The 25,219-nt window shown below is 42.0% G+C and overlaps 1 protein-coding gene across 2 annotated transcripts in view; it reads right to left on the bottom strand.

Moving 5' to 3' along the window:
• The window catches only part of RGS6 (regulator of G protein signaling 6), a 577,949-nt gene that overhangs the window by 492,629 nt on the left and 60,101 nt on the right, over positions 1-25,219 (bottom strand). The window lies entirely within an intron of this gene.

The raw sequence follows: 25,219 nt of genomic DNA, 5'->3' as shown, positions 1-25,219 counted from the left end.
GGGGTGGGCAGGATATGGAGTGTGCTGCAGCAACTGCATGTGGGTGGGTCCTATACGGCATTAAATATCAGGTGGGTGCTAGGTACAGCGTGCAAAGTTCTGGAGGGTGCTAGGTACAGGGTGCAGAGTTCTGGAGGGTGCTAGGTACAGGGTGCAGAATTCTGGAGGGTGCTAGGTACAATGTGCATAGTTCCAGAGGATGCTAAGTACAGGGTGCAGAGATCTGGAGGGTACTAGGTACAGGATACACAGTTCTGGAGGGTGCTGGGTTCAGTTCTGGAGGGTGCTATGTAAAGGGTGCAGAGTTCAGGAGGGTGTTAGGTACAGGGATGCAAAGTTCTGGAGGGTGCTGGGTTCAGGTGGAAGCTAGGTACAGGGTCAAGGAGGGTGCTAGGTACAAGGTGCAGAGTTCAGGTGTGTACTAGGTACAGAGTGCCAAGTTCAGGAGGGTGCTAAGTACAAGGTGGGGAGTTCTGAAGGGTGCAGAGTTCTGGAGGGTGCTATGTACAGGGTGCAGAGTTCTGGAGGGTGCAGAGTTCAGAAGGGTGCTAGGTACAGGGTTTAGGAGTGCACAGGGTTCTGGAGGGTGTTAGGTACACAGTGCAGAGTTCTGGAGGGTGCAAGGTTCTGGAGGGTGCTAGGTACAGAGTGCAGAGTTCTGGAGGGTGCAGAGTTCTGGAGGGTGCTAGGTAGAAGGTGCAGAGTTCTGGAGAGTGCTAGGTACAGAGCACAGAGTTCAGGAGGGTGCTAGGTACAAGGTGCAGGTTTTAATAGGGTGCTAGGTACAGGGTTCAGGAGGGTGCTAGGTGCAGGGTTCGGGAGAGTGCTATGTACATGGTGCAGGGTTCTGGAGGGTGCAGAGTTCAGGAGGGTGCTAGGTAGAGGGTGCAGGGTTCAGGAAGGTGAAGGGTTCTGGAAGGTGCTATGTACAGGGTGCACAGTTCAGGAGGGTGTTAGGTACACAGTGCAGAGTTCTGGAGGGTGCTAGGCACAGGATGCAGAGTTCAGGAGGGTGCTAGGTACAGGATTCAGTGTTCATCAGGGAACTAGGTACAGGGTACAGAGTTCAGGAGGGTGATAGGTACAAGGTGCAGGGTTCAGGAGGGTGCTAGGTACAGGGTGCAGGGTTCTGGGGGGTGCTATGTACAGGGTGCAGAGTTCAACTGGGTGCTAGGTACAGAGTGCAAGGTTCAGGTGGGTGAAGGGTTCTGAAGGGTGCTATGTACAGGGTGCAGAGTTGAGCAGAGTGCTAGGTACAGAGTTCAGGAGGGTGCTAGGTACATGGTGTAGAGTTCTGAAGGGTGCAGAGTTCAGGAGGGTGCTAGGTACAGAGTGCAGAGTTCTGGAGAGTGCAGAATTCCGAGGGGTGCTAGGTGCTTAGCTCTGGTGGGTGCACAGTTCAGGAGAGTGCTAGGTACAGGTTGCAGGGTTCAGGAAGGTGCAGAGTTCTGGAGGGTGCTATGTACATGGTACAGAGTTCAGGAGGGTGTTAGGTACAGGGTGCAGAGTTCTGGAGGGTGCTACAGTAGGTACTGGGTGCAGAGTTCAGGAGGGTTCTGGAGGGTGCTATGCACAGGATTCAGTGTTCAGCAGGGTACTAGGTACAGGGTGCAGCGTTCAGGAGGGTGCTAGGTACAAGGTGCAGGTTTCAAAAGGGTGCTAGGTACAGGGTGCAGGGTTCAGGAGGGTGCTAGGTACAGGGTGCAGGGTTCTGGGGGGTGCTATGTACAGGGTGCAGAGTTCAGCTGGGTGCTAGATACAGGGAGCAGAGTTCAGGAGGGTGCTAGGTACAGGGTGTAGAGTTCTGGAGGGTGCTATATACAGAGTACAGAGTTCTGGAGGGTGCTATGTACAGGGTACAGAGTTCTGGAGGGTGCAGAGTTCAGAAGGGTGCTAGTTACAGGGTGCAGGGTTCAGCAGGGTGCTAGGTACAGGATGCAGAGTTCAGGAGGGTGCTAGGTATATGGTGTAGAGTTCTGGAGGGTGCAGAGTTCAGGAGGGTGCTAGGTACAGTGTGCAGAGTTCTGGAGAGTGCAGAATTCAGAGGGGTGCTAGGTGCATAGTTCTGGTGGGTGCACAGTTCAGGAGAGTGCTAGGTACAGGGTGCAGGGTTCAGGAAGGTGCAGAGTTCTGGAGGGTGCTAGGTACAGGGTGCAGAGTTCCACCCCTGAATCCCCATCCTTGACAAGATTGTCTTCCCCCTCCCAGCACAGCCCCCCATCCCCATTCCTGTACAAATACCACACTAAATGCTTTTAATTTCTCTCCCCAAATCTACCCTCCCAACACAGGCCTCAGATACAGCGTGGCTTGATGAAGGGTGGGAGATGCCCTTCTTCCCAGGCTCCTCCTCATGACCTGTCATAAGACACGTCAGAGCTGAGGAGGAGTCTAGTGTGATAGGCAGCAGGTGGTGGTGAGAGATGCTGCGGGTGATGAATACTGCAGCGGAGCAACGCCTGGATGCCCAGCATTAGTACACCAGCTGCACTAAGCAGCCTGGATAGGAGTGCTGTCACTTCTAAATACAGAAGCCTGGCTGAAGTTCCGGCTGAAAAAAAGCCCTGGATTTGTGCTGTAATTTGCCTCAGATGTGTGTACTTTTTTCCTGCTGGTTATAAATAGACCAAGTGACTGCCACTATGTGGCTCTCTTGCACGTGACACACACTAGCAGTCATCAGCTGCCTTGAGCAAGTCTGTACTTATTGTATATTACTGTAGCTTTAAAAAAATGAGGTTTAATCCAGGTGAATTTGCTCACAATCAATTAATTGCCAAATATATACTGTATATCACCCGAGTGACCCCGCCCCATGTGACATCATTGATGTCACATCGGGTGGAGTCACATGCAAGATGTCCCCGGGTGGCCCCGCCCCTTACATATTTAAGAACTGTCAAACCACCGGAGCAGGCAGATGACCAGGGGCCATTGTCGGAAGCGGAGCCTTTCTTTTTTTAATTCTTTTTTTGGGTCGGTGGCAGCAGCAGTGACAGTGGGCATCATGATTGATGTTGGATCTACTGCGGGGGACATTCTTTATTATTTTCTTTTAATAAAGGACTTGTCAAAGACTGAGTCCTGTCTTTTTTCACACTACACTTTTTGTTTTTTGTGAATGAGTAGCGTTACCATGTACCCCATACTAATTCATATGGGGGGGCTGGGATCTGGGGGCCCCCTTGTTAAAGGGGGCTTCCAGATTCCGATAAGCCCCCGGCCAGGGTTGTGGGGAAGAAGCCATTGTCCCCATCAACATGGGAGCCCCCTCCTTCCCCAAAGCACCCCCCCCATGTTGAGGGCATGTGGCTTGGCATGGTACAGCAGTGAGGCACTCGGTCATCCCCCTCCCTTTCCTGACATGCTGGGCTGCATGCTCGGATAAGGGTCTGGTATGGATTTTGGGGGGGGGAACCCAGACACCATTTTTTTTTTATTTTGGCATGGGAAATCCATGGGGAATCCTCAAAATCCATACCAGACCCAAAGGGCTTGGTATGGATGGGAGGGGGGACCCCACACCGTTTTTTTTATTTATAATGGTGCTGGTTTTTAAATGTAATTATCGCTTTTTTTTTCTTCACTATAGCTCAGAGATTCAGCTGTCACTTTCCCCCAGCTAAAAGAAACAATGTTTCCTTTTAGTTTCTTAACTCCGGGGAAAGTGACAGCTAATTCTGTGAGCTATAGTGAAGAAAAAAAAGCCAGCAATTGCATTTAAAAATCAGCACCGACATACACTTCGTATTGCGAAAAAAATTAATAAACAATTTGTGAACCAAGACATTATTTTCAATGGATTTTCATTCGTAAACCAAAAAGGAGGTGTTTGTAAACTGAGGTACACCTGTAGCTAGTTAAGTTATCATTTGGGTTGCTGCACTTTCACATTTATTTTGTCACTTTACGTTGTTTATGGTTTATCTGTGCTGGTGTTGTTGGTGTTGTAAGAGTGATATTTATGTTAATAAACTTCATTTAACTTTACTGAGCCTGGTTCCTGATTTCTCAAGGTAATGCCCCACTGATCTGGTCATCCTTGCTGGATGCCTTTGATATCCTTGACACGCTTTCAGTAATAGAAGTGTTTAAAGTTTTGTTTTTATCAATTAACAAAATGGAAAGTAAATGAACAGAAAAGAAATCCAAATCAAATCAATATTTCATGTGACCACCCTTTGCCTTCAAAACAGCATCAATTCTTCTAGGTACATTTGCACACAGCTTTTGAAGGTACTCAGCAGGTAGTGTTCCAAACATCTTGGAGGACTAACCACAGATCTTCTGTGGATGTAGGCTGACTCAAAACCCTCCGTCTCTTCATGTAATCCTAGACAGACTTGATGATGTTAAGGGGGTCAAACCATCACTACCAGTATTCCTTGTTCTTCTGTATTCCGAAGATAGTTCTTAATGACATTGGTTGTGTGTTTGGGGTTGTTGTCTTGCTGCAGAATAAATTTGGGGCCAATAACACACCTTCCTGTGTGTATGGCATGATGGATAAATATCTGCCTGCATTTGTCACCATTGAGAACAGCATAGATCCTGACTAAATCTCCATTTGCAGAAATGCAGCCAACAAACTTGCAAGAAATCTCCCCCATGCTTCACTGTTGCCTGCTGACACTTAATATTGTACCACTCTCCAGTCCTTCAGTGAACAAACTGCCTTCTGTTAGAGGAAAATATTTACAATTTTGACTCATCAGTCCAGAGCACCTGCTGCCATTTTTCTGCACCCCAGTTCCTATGTTTTGGTGCCTCATTGATTTGCTTAGCCTTGTTCCCACGTCAGAGGTTTGGCTTTTTGGCCACAATTCTTCCATGAAGACCATTTCTGGTGGGTATACAGGATCCCACTGCTTTCCGCTGGTTCTGTGCTGATGGCATTGCTGGACATCTTCCAATGACAAAGAGAAAGGAACCATGATGTGTCTTTCATCTGCTGCATTAAATTTTCTTGGCACCTGCTTGGTATAATTGATTAATCATACACCTGACTCCAACCCTACAAAATCACTGATTTTGTGCAAGTTTACAAGTGTCCAAGTGTAAGGATTGATGCTGTTTGAAGCCAAAGGGTAGTCACACCAAATATTGATTTGATTTAGATTTTTCCTCTGTTTGCTCACTTTGCATTTTGTAAATTGATAAAAATAAACAATTAAAATACATATTTTTTAAACCATTCTTACTTTACAGCATTTATTCACACATCCCTGCAAAGTTTTCAAAGCACTTTGTGTCCCATTTTGCCCCGCTCAACCCTTTTCCCCCAAAAGACTGGATTGTGTTTGTGTTCACTCCCTGTTGACTGCCTCATCTTAGAGGACTTTTCCACTTCCATTAATTAACTGAATTTTACCTAATATTACCTTAAATCTCAACAGGAAGCAGTCTTCACTGAATTTATTTGCTATTCACTTGGCCTCTCTCCCCACCCCCTTCTATACCAGACATTATACTTAATATGTGATTAACACATTGGACAATGGGTGCTGTAGCCCTAAAGTATCACCAAAATTACAGGCATGAGACCAAGAGCATCTGCTGGGAAATCCAGGACAGCTTCCCCAGACATTCCGCAACCATTGTAGTAGTTCAGTAATCTATGGGACAGAACCTGTCAACAACATAGAAATGCAAGTAAAAGCGCAGAAAACTCAAGTATTTTAAATAAATGCTTACTTTCAGCATTTTACTACAATTTTTTGTTGACTTGCAATGTGAACTTGGTAGTGAAAATGACACCCCAGTAAGTGTCTGTTCTCTAGCACACCCCGCCTCCTCTCTTCACCTCCCTATATTACCTTTAATATAGCAGTTGGGGGAGAAGCAAAGGGGAATATAACCCCACTGATCCTCCACAAACTGACATTTTTACATGCATATAACAGTTGTAAAATTGTAGGTTTCAGCTGTGCGTGGCTACTCTGCTTGAGTGTATGTCACTTAATCAATGGCTAAGCTCAGTACATTTTCTGATACTTTCTATAGTAGACATGTGTGATTCATTTTGTTTTCATTCGTTTTTTGGATGAAGTTTTCATTTTCAGAGATTCAGATGTATCTAAATTACTGAACAGACATAGAAACCAATGTCAATGTATTCGAAAAAAAAATTATAACGAAAATAACAAGCGCATTTGTTTCATTCATTTCATTTCTATGAATTCAATGTTTGAATTTGTTTGATAACATAACAAATGATCCAAATTCATTGTGAAGAATAGCTGGTTGTTTAGGAGTGGGTGGCTGAAGCGTCCTTAACATCCATGACTCATTTGCTGTCAGCGGGATTCCGCACTGATTGCAGAATGTAAATAAACAAATGCCAGCATTGATCAATTAAAAATAAAGGAAAACAGCATGGGGGTCCCCCTAATCCATACCAGGTCCTTCAAGGGGCTTCCCAACTTTTCCTGGTTACCAGTGAGTGATTGGTTGCTAGGAACTCCCTGCGTCATAGCAGCTAATCACCACTTGTTAACTTGAAAAGTGGGGCTGCTTCTACCCTCCGTCCTGAACTGCTACCCCTCCAGTCCTCAGCCCTGCTGTGGCAGCAGCGGAGAGGGGAAGAGGACACAGTGGCCGTGTTGGTCTAGACAGGACTGTCCCTTGGCCCAGGTCTAGACCTTGGTCTGCCATTTGGTGATGCCTGTTCTATGCCATAAACATAGCTCCCCACTGTCTTTTGGTCTGATGCTTGCATCTATATACAAAATGTACAATTTTACTACCAAAAGTGTTATGCTGCATTAAACTTTATCCAACCTCTATAAAACTGCATTTGTTATTTATCAATATAATGGAAAAATAGAGGTCAAAACAGCACTCATATTCTGCATGTAGCACCCTCCTAGATAAGTGCTAGGTTTAGATAGATTTAGTTCTGGCTCACTGTGTTCAGTGGAGCTACATTTTCTGTTAGGCAAATTTAGTTTGCCTCTCTGCAATCAGTGTGGCTGAAAGTCCTGTGTTAGTTCTAGCTCACTGTAGTCAGTGCAGTTGCATATGATTGGTTAGGTGTGTTCTGTGTCTCACAGGCTTCTTGATTGATTGCTTTCTCCCTGACTTATCGTAACTATCTAGTAGGTTCTGGAATATAGTTTTGGAGTAATTGTAATGGGTAGCCTGAATATTCACACTGTTTCAGCCAATCTTGATGAAGCCATGCACAGGTGGCTACTGGGAAAGGGTATATAAGTAGTCTGAGACTTAGAGCAATTGGGTCTTGTCCTGGAGAGGAGAAGTCCAGCCTGGGGGACATGTTGCCCTCTTGGGCAGCCAGCTTGTGCTCCTGCTTTCTGCTGCTCATCAAGGTCCCAGTCCTGCTGGTTTGGGGGTCCATCTTACAATTGCTTTGCTGAAGCTAACCAAGAGGAGTGTATTCCTTGGGGATCTGCTCTGGTATCACTGATCACTGGAAAAGGAGTTCTGAAGATAATGGAAGGAGGTTGCTTTATATTCAAGGGCTTTTAATGAATACAGACCTGTGTGAGAGATCTCTGAGACTGTGTGCTACTGTTATACCTCTTACAAAAGAGTCAGCTCCTCTCAAGCTGTGTGCTGCTGTTATACTCCTTGCAATAGATTCAGCTTCTCTCGATTCTACCTAAAGGGAATGCAATATTACAGTGTTCCTGAAAAGCTCAGTTCAATATTTGCTGCAAACAAGGACTCATGCTCTCAGTTCTAAGAGGGAGATTAGTGTTCTCAAGTTGTTGCTAGGAGTTACTGGAGTATCCTACAGTCACCCTCTGCATATCCAAGTTCAAGTTTTCATTAAAGCATCAAAGAAAGCATAGACTGTTTAATGAGCTGGAAGAGTGACAAGAATCGTGTGTTTGGCTGCAGTGTTACTAATGGGAAGAACCCTGGTCACAGATACAGCAGCCCTTGCAGGGGTGAGCGCTACATGCATATCAGATTTTTGTGGTCCACGTAAAAGGGGCCTTGGCAGAGATCTGTCCTTTGCCTACATACTTAAAGGTGTCTCGATTTAGCATTTCAGAAAGGTATGTGACATATGTATATACATTAAAAAAATAAAGCGCACAGCTTTGCCTATGCTCAGATTGTACAAATGTTATCAACTATATACAAAGTTTCCAGCCACATGGCTCTTCTAGAATGACTGGTAATGTGGCCGTATACAAAGTTTCCAGCCACATGGCTCTTCTAGAATGACTGGTAATGTGGCTGTATACAAAGTTTCCAGCCACATGGCTCTTCTAGAATGACTGGTAATGTGGCTGTATACAAAGTTTCCAGCCTCCTGACTCTTTGGCTCTTCCAGGATGACTGGTAAAACGTTGTTTGTTAAATATTGTTTTAGCGGGATAGCCAGCATTTCATTTTACATATTTATAGCTCTGTTATTTTTGGCAAGTACTCAGAGTCCTTTTTGTTTGCAAGGTTACTCAATTGCTATTTGTGATGTTCCGATATGGTTTTCAGAACCATTTAGGTAAAGCTAATATACTGAATATTGATGCATTTAAGTGGAAGTAGAAACTAACCATTTTCTATGTCAGCAAGAATGAATTAATGGAGATTTTGAAGAAGAAGCCAAATCTATTACTGAAAAAGAAAGATTCATTATTGATTGAACACAGAAAATGTACCTTCTAACAATACATATACAAGTTCTGAAAAGCATATTAAGATTTACGTCAAGAAAAGATGCAAATATTATTGTATAACCTTAAAAAAAAGTGTAATAGCAGACCCTCTGATACCTCGGTGATGCAATCTCTTCATGAGACTTGAGAAAACATTGGCTGCTTCACCTTCTACACCTGTTTAAGGGAATCAGGAACCCCTCCTGCTGTTCTAGCTCTGTGGGAATTACTGAAAGCTTTCACCCTAGGTTCACATCTGTGCGAGTGGTGCTGCTGCGGATCCATACGAAAATCTGTGCAGCCGCACCACCAGCACAGAGAAATGCGGACCGGCAGGCGGGTACCATTAGTTCTAATGGCACGCCGCCCGCACTGGAAAACGCAACTGTGCTGGGAACCGAGGTTCACATGCAGGCTGCATTTTCAAAACAAGTGCAGGGACTTTTTACCTGCGTGTCACGGGCATTGGAGTCCATTCAAATGAATGGGCTCTTGTGCCCGTGCAAAACGCAGCCTGCACAGCCGCATATATATGTGAACCAGGGGTCAGAGTAAAGAATTTGTATGCAAGCTCCTGAGTTGACTACATAAAGATAATGGTGCCAGGGCAGCTCTATAACTAACCTATGCATACCTGTGGATCCCTTACTTTCTAACTGCTGGTATACGGTATACTACAGTATACGCTTTGCCATCAACGCACTTACATTTTACTTCTGAATTTGATAAAACATCAAATACTTTTTCTTTATTTTAGCAAGTTTTCATGGTCCAAAATTAGACATTGTCCTTTTAAAATCTAGATATCTGGAAGGTGTACTTTATGGCCTATGATTACAAATTGTACCCCCTGCCCCCACTGATGAAAGATGAAGCCTTATAAAAGAGGACTGGACAGAAGGCAGAGGTCAAGGTTATATTCCAAATGTTCTGTAGACTTGCAACAAATCTGCAAATATGAGCCTAACCTACATATCTAACATTTCAAAATGTTATTTTAATATAGTCTTTATATTAGAGATCACACAGGCAATGATCATACTGCCTAGGGCATACATAGAATTCTAATACTTAGAATTTACACAGGCTTCACACTTTTGTCACTAAGTATAACAGAACTATGTAATGATTAGAAATTAGTGACTTGATAAGTTCAGACAGGGGTTACCTTGCAGGTTTGTTGAAGGTGGAATCTTTTAGTTGTAGACTACATTGTGATGAACTACATTTAGAGTCTGAAAAAAGAAAGGGAAGTTGATGTCTTGATGTCTCATTTATGTACCTTTGACACCATTCTCCCAGCAACAAAGGATTAAAGTGGAACTAAGGAAAAGTTTTTTTTAATAGCATTCAGTTACAATATGACTTGTGTAGCAATTGCATATGCTATATTATTATTATTTTGCTATTTTTTAGCCTTTACATCTTTTACCCTTTAAGTCTGCTCCATCTCTTCACCTCCTCTCATTCGACTGCCCTTTAGATCCAATTACCTCTCTTTTTCTTCACTTTTTAGTATCTACCCTCTGATTTAAAGTGGTTGTAAAGGCTGAAGGTTTTTTTACCTGCATGCATTCTATGCATGCAGGTAAAAAAACCTTCTGTGTGCAGCAGCTCCCCCAATACTTACCTGAGCCCCATCGAGATCCAGCGATGTGAATGTCAGCCTCGGCTGTCTTGCATCTCTGCCTCCTTATTGGCTGAGACTGCAAGTGGGAGCCATTGGCTCCCGCTGCTGTCAATCACAGCCAGTCAGCCAATGAGGAGATAGGGGTGGCGGGGCCAAGCCATGGCTTTGTGTGTAAATGGCCACACGGAGCAGCGGGTTCCCCCCATAGCAAGCAGCTTGCTGTGGGGGCACCCAACAGACAGGAGGTGCCAGGAGAGCCTATGGGGGACCCAAGAAGAAGAGGATCCAGGCTGCTCGGACAATGCCCACCAATAAATGCCATTCCTCTACACTTATCAAGCTAACTATTGGTCTGCTTCCAATTACTTTTTGCTTCTAGAATATATAAAGTTTGCACGTACTTTACCAAATTCTACCCTAATCAATCAGTGTTTGATCCCACTTATTCTGCCCTGCATTCCTCACAATCTAAATGCAAGGCTAATTATGAATATCCTCTACTAATATTATTTGATACATCTTTTCACCGTAGATACAGCTGATTGCCATTTTCTTATTCAGCCTTTGAGTTTCTTTGGGCTAAAACACACTGCTTTAATATAAATTATTTTCTACTTGTCTAACAGATCTTTTATGGTGTTTTAAAGTGAATTTCTTATTACAGATATAGTGCCATTATCTCCAGTGACACTGCAAAATTGTGTCTCTGTTTCTCACAAATTGAGTACCACAGGGTTCAGTACTCAGCCCCCATCTACTTGTCTCATACACTGCACCCCTTGTAAAGTACAGTTTACCTTCAATTATCGAATGAATGCTGATGACATTTAACATCAAAGTGAATTTAACCCTTTATGTTAAATATGAGTACTCTTTAATGGTCTCTTTCTGTTTAGCTGGATTTGATCTCCCCAGGTTTGAGTGTAGCAAGAACTCTAAAAGTACATGCAGTTCATATTGCCATCATTGCTTGTTACAACTCTCAACACCTGCATCCACATTTTTTCATCCCATACCTCTATTCTGGAATGTCAATTCCTGCTTTTTCAGTCTGTCTTTGAATGCTTGTAGAGTCTACGATTAAGTTCCACAAGGAGACAAAACATATCAGAGGAAGGGGTGGGTTGGGGAGTTAGTGTTCATGCTGGAACTTGAACAATAAAGTTGTTTTTACCCTGAGATGGAACAGAGTGTAGCCTTGCATGTAAGTCTGGAGCGGAGTGACAAGTCTCGAAGGCACCTGTGACTGGATGAAGGGGCTGGAGGACCTGGAACTGTATGTAAACTGTAAGGGAAAAATGTGCATCATCCAGGTGCTGTCACCAACAGGGTCTGACCACAGGCTGCTCCGCTATATGCTCCTGTTCATATACATGCAGAGGAGATCTGCTGGCACTACTTTTTTCAAGACAGAATAAGTGTCGGTTCACATATATGCAGATTGGATGTGGTTTAAACCACATCCAATCTGCATGACATGAAAAAAACACTGCTTCCTATGGCGCCTGTTCACATATGTCTGTTGCACTGGCAGTGTAGATTCAGTGTGGTTTGAAAAAGAGTCCTGTACGATTTCTGAGCAGTGTCTTCAGGTTCAGGTGTGGATTACAGGCTACTGACTTCTATGGGAACCGTTTATAAACCACATATGTGTGAACAGGATAAAATCCTGAGCTAATCCTGTCCTGAACCTGATGTAAACCTGGCATGAACCAGTGAACAACTACTGTATCAATTAGCTGTGAAACCTGAGCTTCAATCCGCACATGTGTGAATCAGCTCTAATAGTGATTGAGACAAGTTTTCCAACATTTTAGACTTCCTTTTACCAGAAGCTGACAGCTGGCAAAGCTGTAGATCTCTCAAAGCCCCAGAGCACTGGGAAAAAAATATCCAGATTAAGGACTCTGGTCTGAAGGTACCTTAAGTCACATTTTTTTCACTGTAAACAAGGTTCCATCTGCTCCTTGATTCCACTCACTGATTTACAGCACCTATGATATCACAAAGTCTGGGGCTTTGTAAAACACCACTGACCACTGATGCCGGGGCATTTTCCACTTCCACTAGCTAGTCAGGCCTAAGGTTTAATGGACAGTGAACTGGTCTTTTTTAGAGAATTCAGGAACCCCTACGGTAAATGTTATTTCTTCTTGTAAATATTTTATATTTATATGTTTGTTTCCACATTTGATTATATACAGTATGCGTTATGTATTATTCCCTGCTTCCCACATTTTAGGATCTAATTAACAGGGCCTTTGTAACTCTTGTCTCCTGCTATGTGCTTTATTGTTAACATACAGTATATACTATATATATTCACTGCATATGAAATTGTGATGTGTTATAATATCAGGACCCAATATAAATAATAATATTAATAATATATAAACATCTTGTCTTCTATGAGAGATCCTAATTTCCTATTTTTTTTATTGTTGGGCTTTCTTCCCATGAACTCTTTGAAGCAGACTTTCATTTTCAGGTCAGTCATGATCAAAGCCATTGTGAAATCAAAGATGTGTAGAAACCCTAGTGGAATGGACTTAATAACAGTTAGCTGCTTCAACAGAAAGGAAAAGGATTAACTGGCTGGCACTTCCTCAAGGACTCCTAAAAATTATTCAGGAGTAAGGCTTCAGCATAAGTCTGGCAGCCCCACGATTAAGTAGTTTATACTTTGTGTTTCAATTCTATAGAACAACAGCCATAATAAACAAGTTCTTGTGGGATGTACAGACACTATTAAATAAAGTGCGACCCCAGCCAAAAATAACAAGATAAAAATGAAAAACCTATTAAAAGACTAAATAAAAAAATCTGCTTGTGCTGCAATGTTCAGCTTTAGTTCAAAGATATTTCCTGCAGTCATTTTTTTTCTGTCACTAGATGTCCTCAGTCTGATGGCAGGTATCATTCCATCCACATGCTCTGATCCAAGGTCATCCCAACCGGCTGTTGGGCAGTAAAAAGAGAAGCAGTACAGTGATTAGCTCATCTCACTGTCACTCTGCTCCCTGCTTCTATGAGTATATTTCTTGTCATTACATGATTGGCTCCACGATTGACTCCATGTGCTCATTTTTCCTCTCACACTCTAGTCCTGCTATACAGGAACTGTAAGAGACTGATACCAGTACATACACAGCTTGTTCTTAAAAATAAATTTCATAATGTATTTATTTATTACAGGTACTTACACATTGCTTTACATACATATATTGTACATTCACATCATTCCCTAACCCACAAGGGGCATACAATCTAAGGTCCCTTACTCACAGTCATACATTGGCCAATGTAGATAGGAGCCAATTAAACTACCAGCATGTCTTTGGAGTGTGGGAGGAAACTGGGGTACCCAGAAGAAACCCACGCAGGCACAGGGAGAACATGCAAACTCTAGCCAGGTGGTGCTGTGGTTGGGATTTGAACCAACAACCCTAGTACTGCCAGGTGGAAGTGCTAACCATTCAGCCACTGTGCTGTCCTGTAATGTATTGATGATTACAAAGCTGTAATTATGTATGGCTTTTATAATCAGCTTTAAATAAAATCCAAACTATTCAACTTACAGAACATCATTTTTCTGCACTTTAAAGCTGAACTCCAAGCAAACAGCTAAATACATAGTTGAACTCCTCTCACACAGTCCAGCCATGTCATGCAGTGAGATCTTATTGCACTATATATTGAGCAATACTGCCTGGTCTAGGGCTTGCACCAGCCTGTGATTGGACAATGCTGACCTTCCTTCTCCAGTCCTGATGTAAAGGAGGATGCAGGAGGCTGTTAATAAGACAGAATCAGGGGTGGACTGACCATTTGGAAACTCGCGCACTGCCCGAGGGCACGGGGTCAGTAGGGAGCCCCATTAGATGCCCCTGGTACCTTTTTAATAGGCTTTTTTGAGTTTGGGCAAGGACACAGGAGCCCAATGATCCCCTATTGCCCAGGGGCCCCATGAGTTGTCAGTCCACCCCTGGACAGGATTCCTAATACATTAATATATGGATTAAAATATATATATTTTTTACATCTACCCTTAATTAAGATTTAAGATACTTTTTAGAATCTGACCAACTGTTCTCTGTGAAGTGCTCAAAATGTAATTGGCAGCAAAATAAATAAATACTTATAGTAAGATGGGCAATTGTTTGTTGCAGCCTTTCATGATGTGAATTTATTTTTCTTCTTGCTCAAATAACACTCTAGCAGGCTAGTCGGCTGTGTTGAAAGACAACTGGTTTACAGGCGTTTAGCCAGTCAGTAGTCAAGAGGAGCCCACTGCCTCCTTTGAAAGGCCCCTTTATAAAAGATTCCACTTTTGGCAGGGAATTCCACATCAATCAGATACTGTCCTTTCTTTTACATCACTATCTGACACTGGTTGACTGCCAGGGAAACAGATCATTTGCTGTAACTGTATGAGACCTGTTCTGTATATCTGTATGTGTCAGATGTGCTGCATCTTTTTATATCTTTATCTAAAGCAGGCCAGAAGCATTGTTTTCAAAAGTGTTGCAGATCTCCTTGGCAGTAAAGAGTGACTACAATTTGTCATCTAATGAAAGAGAGAGCGTGGCTCTTTTACAGTAATAAGTGAAGCACTAGTGGGAATAAACTACACTACAATCATCTCAGATCTATAATTTAGCCTGTGTACTGTTTCAGAGACCTACAGAGAAACGTAACAGACTTAAAACACTTTTGTTGTGCTTGGAAATAATGGTCCTAAAAACCTATACAGATAATTATAAAAAACAGCAGAAAAGTGAATCAACAGTGTATGTTATAAATACAATGAACAATCCATAGAAGAAAATATATTATCTGTTTTTGTGTGTTTTGAGAAATTCTGTCTTTAGACCCCTTTAAAACTGTATTAAGAAGAAAAATAGACAATGGTCTAAAGCAGGGGGTCTAAACAAAGGGTCAGTTTACTGTCCTCCAGGACCGGGCTGTGGCCATTTGGAGTAGAAAATGTCTTGGTGTCAGTGGGAGTAAACAATGGAATTGCTGGAATCAGTGAGAGGAACAGTGCCCCATGAGTGGCAGGAATGGTGCCTCATCACTGGTGTCAGTAGGAAGAATAGTGCTCCATAATTGGTGTCAGTGTGAGGAATAGTGCCCCATCACTGGTGTCAGTGGGAGGAATAGTGCCCCATCATTGGTGTCAGCGGGAAGAATAGTGCCCCATTGTTGGCGTCTGTGGGAAGAATAGTGCCCATCATTGGTGTCAGTGGAAGATAGTGCCCCATTGTTGTTGTCAGTGAGAGGAATAGCACCCCAAGGGCTGGTTAAAGGCAATCAAAGGACCGCATCTGACCCCTGGGCCACAGTTCGGAGACCAATGGTCTAAGGATACTAAGTGGTCACAATGATTCCTTTGTTTCTTGCTTTCAGCTAAATTGCTTCTGAAAACAGGTGAGAGTTCTGACCAAACAACCATCTTCATGGAGAAACTGCCAAAGCCCATCTCACCATGGCTTTAAAATTATTGAACTCTATAGCTATTAATGCTCTAAGGACAAAACTATGTATGCATGCAATATCTGACTGCACTAATAAGCAATCAAAATCTCCCATAATCAATTATGGACTTTCATGCATTGTTACTTCATGGCAATGCCCACTATCAGACCTGATTCAATAGAAATGTTTGTAACACTGTGAGATTTGTAGAAAAATCGCATGAGTAGTCATACCTTTATATATATTTTCAGTGAAAGAGGTTGGCATTTGTTTTATGGCATGCAATAAAAGTTTGTTGATGGGCGAAAAACTATTTAAATTAAACTCAGAGGCCAGGTTTAAGCAGATATGGATAATTCTCAAGCACTTGTTTTTCACTGCAGGCAAAATGCTTGGACACTGTTTTCAATAGGACCTATTTCCATTACTATGATGTTTTGTTTTGAATCCTGAAAGCTGTATTCTGGGTGCAATGACCTGCAGTTTCCTATTCAAGTCAGCTAAATGAAGACATTCAAAGCACATCACAATGCATTGAAAAAAACATACAATGCATGTTAAGGAACAATTACATGGCTCCAATTGCAGTCTATAATGTTAGATTCACTTAGGCTCTTCACAATTATGTGATTTTGAGATGTTTGGCCATGGCACAGCCCTCTGCTGGTTGCTATCCTAGCATCTATATAGACTGGTACCCAGCATGAATAAATATATTATTGTGAGACTTACAGTATGTGGAGCTAATTAGGAGGACTGTGATTGGGTCTACATGATAGTGTTATCAAGGTTGCTTAAGTTGTATATTACTGAAGAGAATAATATCCACTTGCCGACCAGTCACGTACCTGGTACGTCACTGGACTTCAAGCGGCAGTCGTCTCTCTTGTCATAACAATTAGAGTGGCTAACTAGCTGCTCAATTCATATTACAAGCAGTGGGAGAGTCCCACTGGGAGTCCTGATTGATCAGCTGGTGCTACCACTGGCTGGTCACAGAGCCGAACAAAAACCACATCGGCTTTTTTTGGTTCTGTTACATAATAACCCAGAAGCGATGACCCAACATCACTTCTGGCTTACTCGGAAATACACTGTGTCATTTTTGAAAAAGAAAAGCATTCAATCACACCAATCTTGGTGTGATTAAATACTTTTAAGAGCAAAGGAGAGATTTAGAGTCTTATTGACCCTAGATCCCTCCATAATGATTACCTGTTACATGCCTATTGCTGTCACATGGGATGTTTACTGGTAGATCATGATCTACTGGTTGCTGACCCCCAAAGTAGTTCATCCATAAAAGGGAAGAAAAAAATATACACTATATTACCAAAAGTATTGGGACACCCCTCCAAATCATTGGATTGAAGTGTTCCAATCACCTCCACGCCCACAGGTGTATACAATCAAGCACCTAGGCATGCAGACTGCTTCTACAAACATTTGTGAAAGAATGGGTTGCTCTCAGGAGCTCAGCTCATCCGTAAAATTTCCTTGCTACCAAATATTCCACGGTCAACTGTTAGTGTTATTATAATAAAGTGGAAGCAACTGGGAACAACAGCAACTCAGCCACAAAGTGGTAGGCCACGTAAAATGACAGAGCGGGGTAAGCGCAGTGTGCAGAAGTCTCCAAATGTCTGCAGAGTCAATAGCTAAAGACCTCCAAACTTCATGTGGCCTTCAGATTAGCACAACAACATGGAATTGGTTTCCATGGCCGAGCAGCTGCATCCAAGCCTTACATCACCAAGTGCAATGCAAAGCGATTGATGCAGCACCTCTGGACTCTAGAGCAGTGGAGATGAGTTCCCAGGAGTGGCGAATCACGCTTCTCTGTCTGGCAATCCAATGGATGTGCCTAGGTTTGGCAGTTGCCACGAGAACGGTACTTGCCTGACTGCATTGTGCCAAGTGAAAGGTTTGGTGGAGGGTGATGTTGTTTTTTTTTAGTGGTTGAACTTGGCCCCTTAGTTCCAGTGAAGGGAACTCTTAAGGCATCAGCATACCAAGACATTTTGGATGATTTCATGCTTCCAACTTTGTGGGAACAGTTTGGGGATGGCCCTTCCTGTTCCAACATGACTGAGCATTAGTGCACAAAGCAATGTCCATAAAGACATGGATGAGCGAGTTTGGGGTGGAGGAACTTGACTGGCTTGCACGGAGTCCTGACCTCAAAATGATAGAACACCTTTGGAATGAATTAGAGCAAAGACTGCAAGCCAGGCCTTCTCGTCCAACATAAGTTCCTGACCTCACAAATGCACTTCTGAAAGAATGGTCAAACATTTCCATAGATACACTCCTAAACTTTGTGGACAGTATTCCCAGAAGAGTTAAAGCTGTTATAGCTGCAAAAGGTGGGCCAACTCAATACTGAACCCTACGGACTAAGACTGGGATGCCATTAAAGTTCATCTGCATGTAAAGGCAGGTGTCCCAATACTTTTGGTAAAATAGTGTATATATATATATATATATATATATATATATATATATATATAATCCTATACCCAAAGTTGATCCAGAGGAAGCAATTGGATATTGGATATGAGAGGCAATTGGATATTTCCTTGATCAACTTTACATATAAATGTTAGTATCCAGTTAAATTTTTTGTGTACAGTATCTAGGAAATAATCCAGGCCTGTTTTAAAGCAAGCTACTGAGCTGGCCAGAACCAACACTTGAGGGAGTCTATTCCATATTTTCATAGCTCTTACAGTGAAGGAACCTTTCCATATTTGGAGAATCTCGTTTTCCTCCAGACATAAAGAGTGCCCATTTGGCCTCTGTGATGACCTTAAGGTGAATAACTCTACACCGAGTTCAATATATGGACCATTTATGTATTTATACATGGAGATCATATTCCTCCTTAATCTCCTCTTCTGAAGAGAGAATAAATTCAGTTGCTCTAATCTTTCCTCACAACTGAGCTTCTCCATGCCTCTTATCAGTTTGGTTGTCCTTCTCTGCACTTTCTCCAGTTCCCTGGAGCTGAAGGGGGAGGTGTTACTTTCTATGGCAGCGCTGATCGTAAGACAGTGGGAGAAAGCACAAAGCACGAGCCCACTAGGTGAAATCCCTTGATGACTCTGTGTAGCGGTGCCATGCAAAGTGCAGGGAAGGGGGTGCAGAGGGAGGCAGAGAGAGACAGAGCACTGTGTGTGTAGGGCAGCAGTAAACACAGTCTGGAGGTTGAGCAGAGAGAAAGAGCACATGGCTAAAACAGGAGGTGACATCCAGTGTTTGGCAGCAGTGATGCAGACTGCAGAGAGGGGGAGCGCACAGTTGGAAGAGACTGAATGTAGCAGGAGGTGAGATCATATTAGCTTTATGTTGGACGAGAAGGCCTGGCTTGCATATTAGCTTTATGTTATGCCATAACTGTACATAAAGCTATTATGATCTCGCCTCCTCCTACATTCAGTCTCACCCAGCCATGTGCCCCTGCAGTCTTCATTCAGCACTGTCATACACTGGATGTCACCCCTTGCTACATTAATTCATGTGCTCCCACTCTCTGCTTCCCCCCTCCACAGTCTGCATTTCCAAGTGCCATACACAAGATGTCACCTCCTAATCAAGCCACCTGTTCTCACTCTCTGACCTCCACTTGATGCCACCCTTTTGAGTACACAGGAACCACAACTACAGAGGAGGCATCAGGTATCAATGCGAACTGTCAGTGCGTATTAAAAACAACATTGGGTGGATATACATCTGCCGCGATAGAGGCAGAGCTGGCTCTCTGTGTCCCTCCTTCCCCCCTTCTCCGATCAGCAGTGCGGAGACCAATAACACACAGAGCGCACCGTGTGTGGTTTCTTCTCCCTCACCTTTTTTCTGTCAACAGAGGGGGAGATTAGCAATGCAGCAGCAGGACCGAGCAGCTTGCACAGGGGAGCACTGAGTTGTAGGCAATCAGTAAGCAGTAATAATATGCAGTAACCTATAGCAACCAATGGGTGAGGAGTAATGATGTGCAGTAACTTCTAGCAAACAATGGGTGAGCGGTAATGATGTGCAGTAACCTCTCGCAACCAATGGGTGAGCGGTAATGATGTGCAGTAACCTCTAGCAACCAATGGGTGAACAGTAATGATGTGCAGTAACCTCTAGCAACCAATCAGTGAGCAGTAATGATGTGCAGTAACTTCTAACAACCAATCAGTGAGCAGTAATGATGTGCCATAACCTCTAGCAACCAACTTGTGAGTGGTAATGATGTGCAGTAAAATACATAAAGGGGTTCGTAAGGTTCATGAGGACAGTATTTTTAACAGGAAACCAAAATCAAGAACAAAGGTACATGACCTTAAACTAACTGAAGGAAAGTTCAAAACTAATCTCAGAAAGTATTATTTTACTGAAAGAGTGCTTGATGCTTGGAATAAACTTTTTAGCAGAGGTAGTGGGCCAGTCAACAGTAAATAGCTTCAAACATGCTTGGGACAAACTCAGACAAAAAAGCTAATGAAAAAAAAAATGGGCGGACTCATTGTGTGATTTTTAACTAGTATAGGTACAGTCTTGGAATTTCCTGTCTACAGTGTTTTTAAACAATCTGGGACAAACTTGTAAGAAAAAAACCCTGCCGTTATGTGCTAACATTTCTGTATTTCAAATCCCTGAGAACCATACTACAGTTTTAACTTTTGGCTCTACTGTGTGGCGGGCAGAAGAGGTCGATAAAAACCTTACAAATGAGTAGTTGTATTATATGAGCTATTTAAATATGTGTGTAAAAATAGAGAAAATTAAAAATGTTTACTTGAAATGGTTTCAAATGTAAAGTCTATTTCAACATTCTGAACATATCCATTATTAAAGTGGAAGTCAAACCCTAACTAAGCTTGCACCTACTCCAACCTCCATTCTATCTACCCTGTAAAAGGAAAGATGTCTATACTTACTGTACCTATTCTGAAGTCACTGAGGTCCGGTCACATGATCTCTCCAGCGACAGCTTCTGTGTAGAGGACAGATCGCCGACAATGGCTTACTATGAGGCATGTGTTGTCCTCTGTCCCTCCTCTACACTGAAGCCATCACTGACATCCGATCATGTGACTGGACCAGAGTGGCTTCAGAATAGGTAAGTGCAGGCATCTTTTTTTTTTAGGGTAAATAGTCTTAAAATGGGGGTGGGTGCAAGTTTGAGTTTAGTTAGCATTTGAATTGTTATCCATTTTAAGTGCCGCAATGATCACATGATTATAAGCCAGTCTTGCCAGCTATAGATCTGTAGCCCAGACTAAGAGCTGTCTGCGACGACTCAGGATTTGTGCTGAGAGCACACAGACTGACAGTTGTTTTGTGTTTCTTCCATTTGCGAATGATTGCACCAACTGTTGTCACCTTCTCACCAAGCTGCTTGGCGATAGTTTGGTAGCCCAGTCCAGCCTTGTGTAGGTCTACAATCTTGTCCCTGACATTCTTGGACAGCTCTTTGGTCTTTGCCATGTTGGAGAGTTTGGAATCTGATTGTTTGATTGCTCCTGTGGACAGGTGTCTTTTATACACGTAAAAAAATTAGATTAGCAGCACTCCCTTTAAGAGACTGCTTCTAATCGCAGCTTGTTACCTGTATGAAAAACACCTGGTAGCCAGAAATCTTGCTGAATGATAGGGGATCAAACACTTATTTCCCTCATGAACATGCAAATCAGTGCATAATTTGTTAGTCATGCATTTCTTTTGAATTTTTTATTGCTATCCTGTCTCTGAGTGTTACAATACACCTACCATTCGATTTTTAGACTGATCATTTCTTTGTGAGTGGGCAAACATTCAAAATCACCAGGGGATCAAATACTTATTTCCTTCACTGTATGTGTTGGACAGTTGGAAAGGCATTAAAAGAGGTGTAATTGTAATGAGTTTTGAACAGCGGAAACCTATTTGCTTGTAACAGTGGGCTGTACTTGGCTACAAAGAAAGGAACCCTCCTGTCTTTTCACACTTTTCAGGGCAGGGTAAAGAAAGCCCACCTCAGTTAAAGCAACATTATACCATCTGATCTTGATGTACAAGATACAATGCTATAGGAAGAACTAAACAGCATGGCTACCCACAAACATAGGAAGATGGTTTTATCATGGAGCTTTCTCAAATGTAGGCACTTCAAAGTGAGTCCAAGTTGGCATACCAGTAAAGATCCTCAATTATCATTTATTGTAACATACAGCTAAAAACCAGCCTGAAAGGGATGCTAATGTTTTTCAGCCATTGAGGGCCTAAGGCTGGCCTTGGATTCATTGTTTTTTCTTAAATCAGCCAGCAGGCCGATCAAAAAAAAAAACAGTTTCTTCCATCAACACAAGCAAAGTGGGTAGAGGAATCCTCCCCACTGAGACATTGTATTCTGATTCTGATTCTGACTCTCCAATGGCAGAATACACTGTAGCTGCTGATCAAGAAAACATTTCCAACATTTTTGTTCTTGACATTCAATTGAGCAGGCAGCTTTACTCATAGCTAGCTACCTGTCAGATTTTAGAAATTACTTTTAAATGTTTTCCACACCCTGTGCTCTAAGGGGAGGGGTTACAATTCACCACTTGTGTGAAATTAAAACTAAAATACAAAATACACACTGTAACAGACAAACGTTGAGAGTATTATGTATCTGCAAGAGCAAGAAACAAGAAGTATGTAACATTACTAATATAAATGACTAATGCATAATAAATGTATCAGAAACGTAAAGTGGTATTAAACCCAAATATAAACATTTATGGAATTAACCGGCTGCCGTTGCGCTCACAGTACTTTAAGGGCTCATGTACACTGCAGCTGCTAAACTGACGTTCAGGAGCTGTTGAGCGATTTTTTTTAGCAGCCCCTGAACTCTCCTTTATGTTTTCCTATGTGTCCATGTACACATAGTCATTTACAGTAGTTTACAGGCAGTTGAGTTTACAGTCATTTTCTTGAACGCACCAAAATTGCATTCAGAAGTAGATTTTACCAGCGTTTCAAACACCAAACGTTTGTAAATGTGGTTAACTGCGTTTACAAGCGTTTGCGTTTAGACGTGTTTTTTGACTCGTCCATATCCAAATGCTGTCCAGAGCCTTTTTTCTTCATCAAAAATGCATGCAAAGCATTTTCCATGTATTCAAATGGACCCAGTACACCAGTGCAGTCAGTTGCAGGTTTCACGTGAAGGAAAAAATGGTAGAACGTGACGCATTATGCTCATGATGTGATCTATAGTGACTACAACCAGAAAAAACAGGGCATCTCAACACATTCTGCTCTCTCTGCTTCCGCTCTATTTCTCTCAAAATGTCTGAAATAGTTAATTATTTACTAATTTTCAGTGCATTCTGGGCATTTGAGAGGGTCTCCTGAGGTTATCTTTTAAAAACGCTTCTAATCACGGCTAAACACGCATAAACACGGTATGCAAACACAGCTAAACTGATGTTTTTTAATCTATGTTTTCTAGCAGTCAGTTTCTAGCGGTCAGAAGAGTTTTCCAAACGCCCCATGTACATGACCCCTTACTGTGTTACTGTGGGAAGGCAGCACAGATAGGCTCAACAACGTAAATATACGTTGCCTGACACATTCGCACTGTTACCAGTACCCATCCCTTTGACATGGCCACTATGGTGACACTAAACTAGTCTAATGAAAGTATGTAAAAAAAAGAAAAGTAAAAAAGAAAAAAAATGTAAAGAATAAAAAAAATGTTTATAATTTTGCATAAAATATGATATACATTTTTTTACATACTATCACCAGTCTTTATCCCTTGTGTCAAAAATTACAGCTTTGAAAAACGTACTAAACACCTTGGACTTTATACTTTTCAAAAGGGGTCATTTGGAGATATTTGTATGTTCTTGCATTTTAGGGCTTCAAGAAATGAGAGGCCGTCAGTATATCTGGATTGATCAAATTTCAAATATACAGTGCTCAGCATAAATCAGTACACCCCTACAGATTTGTCAGAAAACCTTTACTTTACTTTCAGAATCAACATTTTCTATGGGACACTATAATACAAAATACTCCCACAAATGCAGGCCATTGATTGCAAACAAGATTTGTTAATTTGCACACTCAACATAACAAATTCATTCAAGACCATGTTGCAAAAATTAATACACCCCAATGAAAGTCTTAGGAGCAAAGCGAAATTTAGGACAACAAAATCCTAATTACCAAGAATTCAACTACAATTAACAAGAATTCAACTATAAGTGAGTCTAATTATTTATTAAACAGGAGACAGTTGATTATAAAAGATCATTACTTAACAAAGACCCCCCCCCCCCCTATTCCATGCTGTCAGCAATGGCCCCACATGGAAGAAAATGTCATAAGGCCTGAGAAATAAAATAATTTCTTTACACAAGAAAGGTGAAGGCTTTACTGATCAATCAGAATACTGTAGCAAAAGTGATACTAAAACAAAGATGGAACTGTAACTATCTCACAGAGAAGTCCAGGCTGTTCACAGACGTTAACACATCGACAAGAGTGTCTTCTGATGAGAAGGGTTAAAGAAAATCACCATGCAAGTTCACTGCAGTTTGCTAAAGAAATAGAAAGTCAAACTGGGGTGATTGTTTCCCATGGCACAATATGGCGTACACTGCAGAGAAATGGCATGCATGGGTGTCGTCCATGAAGGAAGCCTTTCCTAAAGCTCAATAGCACAAAATGCCCCAGTCATGAAGGTGGTAAAACCTTCTGGAGGTCAAATGGTTGTCATGTAATCTCTTTACTCTTATTCTGAACTTTGCATTACCTGTGAGTGTTAAACCCACAACAATATAAACCTTGGACGATAGCTAGGTTTTTTAACTTTTTCTTCCAGTCTATAATAATGATCCCAATGCAGGGATCCTCCTAATAGAGAACCAACAATAATTTTTCAAAATGTTGAAAAGTTGTTTTTTACTATGAAGGATGAATAAATGTCTGTTAATAATATTAGTGATGTCATGGAACTCTTTTTTACTTTTTGCTGTTACTCAAAAGACTATCCCCATCTCTGTTATAGGCTATACGTTTGCCTCTTTCTATGGATGAATCCATTTCTTTCAGTCTTTTCTCTATAACCACACATTCTAATTCAAACAGAGTGTCAGTTGTCCTGTATAAACTCTCCAACAGGTATTGATCTTTTAGTGTGATGACAAATTGAAGCTAAGAGTGTGGAATTACCAGCAAAGGTTTTCTGAGAAGTGGTAATAAACACCTGACCTGTCTTTGCATTACCCATCAATGTCACATCTAAAAAGTTGATGACCTCATTGTTCTATTCGTATGAGAAATACAAGTTCAAATCATTGATATTCAAATAATCTACACAGCCACACACGTTCTCCCTGTCTCCATCCCATGCCATCAAATAATCGTCAATGTATCTACCATACCAACATATATGTATTTTGGAGGAGTTGTTTTCTGTAACAATAAAGAAATCCTCCCACCACAGATAGAAATTAGC

Source organism: Staurois parvus, unplaced genomic scaffold, assembly GCF_062004578.1.
Source record: "Staurois parvus isolate SC_StPar_1 unplaced genomic scaffold, SC_StPar_1.0 ptg000414l, whole genome shotgun sequence".
Classification (NCBI taxonomy): domain Eukaryota; kingdom Metazoa; phylum Chordata; class Amphibia; order Anura; family Ranidae; genus Staurois; species Staurois parvus.
This window is presented reverse-complemented; position numbering and strand designations above follow the sequence as displayed.